The sequence below is a fragment of the Canis lupus genome, chromosome X, assembly GCF_048164855.1.
Source record: "Canis lupus baileyi chromosome X, mCanLup2.hap1, whole genome shotgun sequence".
NCBI classification, from domain to species: domain Eukaryota; kingdom Metazoa; phylum Chordata; class Mammalia; order Carnivora; family Canidae; genus Canis; species Canis lupus.
The window spans coordinates 92479453-92487187 of record NC_132876.1 but is presented as its reverse complement, the minus strand read 5'-3'; the positions used below and the strand labels follow the sequence as shown (position 1 = coordinate 92487187).

The window sequence follows — 7735 nt, the reverse complement described above, 5'->3', positions numbered from 1 at the left end:
TTAAAAAATTTTAATATATCAAAAGGCCTACTTTAGTGGCATGCTAGTCCCATCAGAAAATAATCCCAATAACCCCTTGTCAGTAACATGCAAGTTGACCAGCCAACTCTTTATTTCTAAACCTCTGTGTGTACATGTGTGTCTTTTAAACCAAAGCCACAGGGCTCAGGTGACTCCTCCTTTTACACTGTGCTTTCCACTTGTCAACTGGCCGGTGTCTACCCCCAATTGCAGAAGGGTGGGCAGGGCACATGGGAGCCCTATAGTGGCAGTGAGGGAAAACCAAATCTCCACTCAGTAGGAGATCCTTATTTCCAAACTATTCACCTCAAATCTGGCTCTCCATGACCAGAATGTTTTTCCTCCTTTAGGAAAAAAACCACACATATCTGCACACCCATATATATAATTTTTTTGTTTTTACATTTAAATATAAAAATACTACTCTTGCTTTGTGTTATAAATGGAGGACCAAGCAATAAGAACTTTTTCTGCTAAGGTAGGTCAATCCATCCTTACACTGAGCTTGTCTTCAGGTGAGGGCTATCTCACCCCAGGCAGGGGAAGCCCTGCACCAGGAGGATGGGAGGCACATTCCCGCCTGATTCTCTCATAAGTCTCACTTTTAAGAGAAAATTGGTTATAACTTTATTCGAAGTGGATCTTCCCACCAGGAGGGGAAATCCTAACCTAACCCCGGAGTAAGTAACCCTCCCCCACCTCAACACTCAGCTACCTCGAAGAAAGAGCCCTCCCCCTCCCTTCACAAACACTATTCTCTGTCCGGATAGCTATGCCTATTGGACAAACACACCTGATTAAATGGGAACAGTGGTTATGTCTCCCTACCCCCTCTCTACTAACATACTAGACAGCTTTCAGTGACAGGGAAAAAAAAGGGGGAGAGTGTAAAAAATTAAAAACTTGACCCCTCTATCCTGGCCAAAGAAAGCAAGATATATTAACTGGGCATGAGGAATAAAAAAAGACCTTGATATTCTGCCCTTTGAGTTACAGCTATTAGGACAGTCAAGAGAGGGGCAAACACAGAGGCAGGATGGAGAATTAGGAGGGGTTCGATGGCTGCAAGTCTAGTCCGCTTAGTTTTTGTACTGGAAGTGTTCATTGCCAGTTTCGTTGAGAAGACATGTGCAGATGAGGGCTTCTGTCACCGAAAAGGGGTCGCAGTTGGCAGAAGGGTGACGGTCTTCAAAGTAACCCTTCTTCTCCTGGCCGACAGTCCGGGGAATGCGGATGCTAGCACCATGGTTGGCCACACCGGCAGAAAAATCATTGATGTTGGATGTCTCATGGAATCCAGTTAGGCGCCAAGCATTATCCAGGCCTCCCTTGGGATCGTAGGCTCAGATGTGGTACTGGTGCCACTTGCTCAGTTTCTCAATGGACTCCTCAATGTACTTTAGACCATTCTCCTCTCGCATGGCCTTGGTGCTGAAGTTGGTGTGGCAGCCTGCACCATTCCAGTTTCCGGGAATGGGCTTAAGATCAAAGGTTGCTATCACTCTGAAGTCTTCACATACATGATGCAAGATGAAACGGGCCACCCAGAGATGATCTCCCATGTTGATTCCTTCACAGGGTCCTATCTGGAATTCCCACTGGGCAGGCATGACCTCAGCGTTTGTCCCAGCAATCCTGATGCCAGCGTACAAGCAGGACCGGTAGTGAGCCTCCACGATATCCCTGCCATAGGCTTTGTCCACTCCCACACCACAGTAGTACGGACCTTGGGGCCCAGGGAAGCCATTGGAAGGCCAACCAAAAGGGTGCCCATCTGTGCCCATGAGAGTATATTCCTGCTCCATTCCAAACCAGGGGTGCTGGTTGCTCACCATGTCCATTATCCTTTTACAGGTATGCCTTAAATTGGTTTCTGCAGGCTTTCTGTTGTATTTGAAGACTTCACAGAATACCAGCTTGTTGGGGTCTTTGCAGAAAGGGTCACGAAACATGGCAGCAGGGACAAGATACATTGAAAGGTGCTAGAGCCATCAAAATTCCATTCAGGCAACTCTTCAACACCCTTGGGCTCACTGTCCAAGGTCCGGGTCTTGCAACGTAATCCTTCTCCAGTCCCGTCAATCCAAATATACATAGCTTGCACTTTCTCGCCCTGAGGCAGGGACATGTACACCTGCTTGATGCCTTTGTTCAAGTGGGAACTCGCAGAGGTGGCCATGGTGGAAGTTGTTCTGGGTGGGTCGCAAGCAGCAGGGCAGGCAGGCTGCGAGAGCGAGGTGCGGTGAGGAGAGGAGGCCGGGGCACTGCTCAGAAGCTCCCCTCCGCTCCCATTCTCGGCTCTGCCTCTTTTCAGCATTTCTTATAAGGTATATTTATTGGTGATAAAGTCCCTTTGCTTTGTTTATTAGAGAGAATCCTTATTTTTGCCTTCAATTCTGTAAAGGAGTGCTGCTGGGTAAGGTATTCTTGGTTGGCACTTTCTTTCAGCACTTTGAATATATGATCCCATTTTCTCTTGGCCGATAAGGTCTCTGCTGAGAAATCAGCTAATAGCCTTACAGGGGTTTCCTTGCATGAGATTTTTTTTCCCTTGCTGCTTTTAAAATTCTCTTTTTGTCTTTTGTGTTAGACAGTTTTATTATGTATCTTGAAGAAAATTGTTTTGTATTAAAATCTTTAGGTGACTTATTAGCTTCATGAACTTGGATATTCAAATCTCTTCCCAGAGTTGAGAAATTCTCAGCCATTATTTCTTTAAATAAGCTTTCTATCCCTTTCCCATCTCTTCCTCTTCTGTGCCTCCGATGATGTATACATTATTTCTTTTTAGGGTGTCTTACAACTTACCTAAGCTTTCTTCATTCTTTTTTGTTCTTTTTTTTCTCCTTGACTAGATAATTTCAATTGATTTGTCTTCTAGCCCACTGATTATTCTGCTTGCTCCAGTCTGCTGTTGAAGCTCTTAATTGGATTCTTTAATTCAGTCATTTTATTTTTTAGCTACAAAATTTCTGCTTGGTTCTTTTTCATCATTTAAAAAATCTCTTTGTAGTGTTCCTCATTTCATTCTTATCTTGCTTTCCTGATACTATTTTAAAAAATATTTTATTTATTCATAAGAGAGACAGAGAGCGAGAGGCAGAGACACAGGTAGAGGGAGAAGCAGTCTCCCTGCTGGGAGCCTGATGTGGAACTCGATCCCAGGACTCCAGGATCACATCCTGACCAGAAGGCAGATGCTCAACCACTGAGCCCAGGCATCCCTCCTGATACTATTAAATTGTTTATCTGAGTTCTCTTATAGCTCTATGAGCATCTGTAGAATAATTATTTTGAATTGTTTGTCAGGCAATTCCTGGTTCTCCATTTCTTTGGGGCCAGCTGCTGAGGTTTTACTGTATTCCTTTGTGGCATCATGTTTCCCTGATTCTTCGTGATCCCTGTAGCCTTGCATTGGTGTCTGCACATTTGAAGAAGCAGTCACCTCTCTCAGGCTTTATGGACTGAATTCAGTAAGGGAAACTTTTCACCTGTGTGTGGGGGCACATTGGATCAAGTTGTAATCTACTGGGTCTAGTGGTGCAAGTGCCAAGTGTGGGGGTACATGGCAGCACCAGATCTGGAGAAAAGTATTCTATCTCTTTGGCTCAGTCCACTGGGACCCATAGCATCAATAACTATGTGGTCCTTAGTGAGCACTGTGAGGAGTCTACAGTGGCTGTGAGGGCCATTGAGATCCTCAGTAGCACCTCCAGTTCCAGGAGTTAAGGATCAAGGTAGGCAGTGGTGGTGTCCTGGTGGTATATGCAGACCTAACTATGGGGGCCAGCTGCAGGTGCTTATGCGGTGGCTGGGGCCAGTTGCAGACATACTCCAGTTGATGGGCACCAGGGCAGGTAGCAAGGGCTGGGCTAACTATGGGCTACTGCAGAGGACCTGACTATTGTTGTACTCTCCAGTGGCTGCATACCCTTGCCACAGGAGTGCACGCTGGTGACAGGTTCTGGCTGGGGGTGTACACATAAAAGCTGGATGGGCTAGCTCTAGGTAGGCATGGTCGTGCTGGCCAGTGATGGAAGACAGGGCCTGATCTGGGCCCACAAGTAGCTGCAAAAGCCCTGGTTGTTGGTGCACTCACTCATAGCTGTACACATTCCCCCTGTGCTTGCTGGCTGCAGTAGAGGCCAGTGACTGGGTCAGGACAATGGTGGGCAGGTGCACAGCTGAAGGTGCTAGCCTTCAGGGCAGGCACCAGTAGTGGGGTCATCAAGGAGGGCCCTAGTCTCAGGTCTTCCATTCGTGTGGCTGCAGAAGCTAGCACTGGCTGTGAGCAGGGCTCCTGGCCTCTGGTGGTTGTGGATGGGGGCTCCGATGGGTGGCCCAGCCACAGAGACTTCAATGGCTGCAGGTGCTGGTCTCGGTCCATGGTGGTGCTGAGAGGGGGGAAGGTCAGGAGAGACTCAATCAGCTGGGTTCAGCAAATGAATACCTGTGGGGCACAAGCTGGAGAGATGTGCACAGGGTCTGTGGCATCTGTGCAGACTTTTGGCTTCATCAGTGACAAAACCTGCAGCTTTTCTGCACAGTGGGTCTCTGGGAACAATGATTGCTGCTGCTGTGTGTTTGCTAATAACAGCCTCTGCTTTTCTTCCTTATTCTTAGCTGGCTCAACGCATCTCAACATTGCAGGTCTGGGTGGGGTGACACTGAAGCGGAACCTTTGTGCAGTATCCCAAGAGACTGGGGAAGCTGGTCACTCAACCCTTTTTGGGCAAGAGGAACTCTTTCTAGCCAGGAAGTTCTTTCTTGGTGTTGAACAATGCTAGCCTGGGAGGTGCAATGATATGGGCAGAATGAATCTGTTTTCCTTCTCTTTTTGTGTGATTACTCTCACTTTTTTGTTCCAGTGTTTCTAAAATGTCCTATGTGGGCCCTGGAGCTCCCCCAAAGCTGTTTTTGTCCATGAATAGTGTCTACTTATTAAGCTTTGTGGGGAGGGAGACCAGGTTCTCCTATGTCACCATTTATTTCATGTAACCTAAGTTTTACTTTTAAACTAAGACCTATCAAGAAATGAAATCATTTGTCTTGGAGAAAAGAAGGTTCTAGGATGACTCAATAATATTTATGAAATTGAAATCTACTTTTTGATACTTATTTTATTTATAATGTATTTCTATCTGTCAGAGAATGGCCAGTTATCCACATCGTGTGTGTGTATTATGAAATAGCATTGCATGAGGAAGAAGCTAAGTTATAAAAGGACAGAATTTCACAGCTCTAAGTGTTCTTGGGTAAAAAACAAATTGCTGGTGGAGGCTAGAATGTCTGACCCCTAGAGATTTCTAAAGATTCTACAAAAGATCAACCAGAGGGCCTGAGATTCTTTTAAAACTGTAGTCTTGGGGCACCTGGGCAGCTCAGTGGTTGAGCGTCTGTCTTTGGCTCAGGTCATGACCCCAGAGTCCTGGGATCGAGTCCTGCATCTGCCTATGTCCCTGTCTCTCTCTCTGTGTCTCTCTTGAATAAATAAAATCTTTAAAAAATAATGAAACTGTAGTCTTTATCATCTTGATGAGGAATGAGGTAGTTTCAGCAATTGGATATTCTAATTAATACTAATTATTGTTAACAGATGACCAGTTTTCAAGGAATCAGGATACCATAGTTTAAGAAGAGATAAAATTTTTGATGTTTACTGTGTTGTGGGGAAGTACTAAGGAAAACTGTACATGAAGAGTGGCGACTGTGAGTTTATTTTCACAATCGTACTCAGAACTAGTGACCTGGAGGCTGTGCCTGTCTGACATTTGGAAATAGCCCAAAGTATTCTATTCTGAAATTTATCCTTCAGAGAAGACTACTGAAAATACAGTAAACCTGATTTATATATATATATATATATATATAGGCTCAAAAGTTCTTCATAAATTTTAGAATTGCATTCAAAGATTAAGTAATCACTAAGTTTACCATTATGTTAGATCACTCGATTACTAAACATCGCTTCCTCTTTTCAGTCATGCCTTTCCCAATTAAGTAACAATAACATCTCTAACCCTCCCACTCACATGGAAACAGCTCAGCATCACTCTTTCAGGTCAGATGGGGGGAAAATTCGGGACATGAGGCATGAATCACCTTTGTCCTTTCTAAAGGCTTTTAGAGCAAATTTCAGAGCTCCTTGGGTAGGTTGATAAGAGTAAAAACCATGCTATCTGAACATCTCCTGAGGTTAACTAATGCACTTGGCACCCCAGGGCACACTATTCACAGGGGCCATTCCAGATCTGGCTACTGAAGGACCACAAAGCTATCTGATCACTCTGTTTTCCAGTTGGAGGCTCTGCATAGCCCACAGCTAAAATATTAAACTCAGAGGTCTGTGTTGCCAACTTCATGCTGCATTTATTACTTGCTGTTTCATTCTGTGAGGGCAAATGTGCCCAGGACTTTACTGAGATTGAAGGTAACAGCAAGTTTGACCACATCCAACTCAAAGTGGAAGTAGGCTGTCAAACATCCTTTAAAACTATGAGTTTTTGCACTTTTTTCTTTTGTAGCAAATGTTCAGCAACCTTTACATTCCATTTGGTTTATCTAAAAAATGCATTTTGAGACATCTTCTTTAAGGTATTATATATCAAAGGGTGAGGAGTTGGGAATAGGGAAAAAATGAAACACAAACAGATGGTATCAGCATTAACTACAGGGAGAGAAACGAAATGGGGAATATTAAAATAAAATAAAGCAGTTCTTTTTCCTTGCTTGTAAAAAAAGCAAATAATGCTTAAATTGATTGCAATCTGGCCTCAATTTTCTACGTGTCTCTGTATCCATCTCCTCTGCAATGTGACTTTGCAGTTTCTTCTGTCAAAAGGAAGTCTCTGGCAGCCCTGGTGGCTTAGCTGTTTAGTGCCACCTTCAGCCCGGGGTGTGATCCTGGAGACCCAGGATCGAGTCCCACAAAAGGCTCCTTGAATAGAGCCTGCTTCTCCCTCTGCCTGTGTCTCTGCCTCTCTCTCTGTCTCTCATGAATAAATAAATAAAATCTTTAAAAAAAGAGGAGGAGTCTGTAGGCTTACCCCTTGAATTTGGGCTCTTGTTGTGACTTGCACAGATCAATCGGATGCAGCAGAATTGATGTGTGAGTTCCAGAGTCTAGACCTCAAGAAACCTGACATGCTTCTGCTCTATCTTTTGCTCTTTCACCTTTTTCATGATAGTATGTCCTAACTAGCTTGCTTGGAGATGAAACATGTAGGGCAGAGCAGAGTCAGCCTACCAGGCCCAACCAAGACACCAGACATATTCGAGAGAGCTCAAGATTAACAGAGCTTTCTAGGCAACCTATGGCTGACTGCAGATGCATAAATGAGCCCTGATCACATCAACAGAATCACCCAGATGACTTGTAACTGGATGCATAGAAAATGTAAAAAATTCTTGTTTAAAACCTCTAACTTTAGAGCAATTTGTTATGAGACAAAGCTACTGATAGAAATTATATCAAAAGTTGATGAAAGAGATGGATGGGTCCAATATGAGAGTTTTAGGGGACTATATTCATGCTTACATTGCAATGGCAAACTTTTATGGGAATTACCATAGGGTACCTATTGACTTTACTTTGAGGAAAACACTATATCCTCAGAATCATCATGACTTACATGGAGTTATGCTTGCTTTGAAAATCCTGGGCTTCTTAGAGCCTAAAGGTGTTGTTATACAGAAAATACAGGTAATTTATATT

The 7735-nt window shown here is 44.0% G+C and overlaps 1 pseudogene; it reads right to left on the bottom strand.

The window, feature by feature from the left end:
• Positions 1-1065: 1065 nt before the first annotated feature.
• On the bottom strand, positions 1066-2258 carry LOC140627338 (glutamine synthetase pseudogene; annotated as a pseudogene).
• Between the last annotated feature and the right edge of the window lie 5477 nt (positions 2259-7735).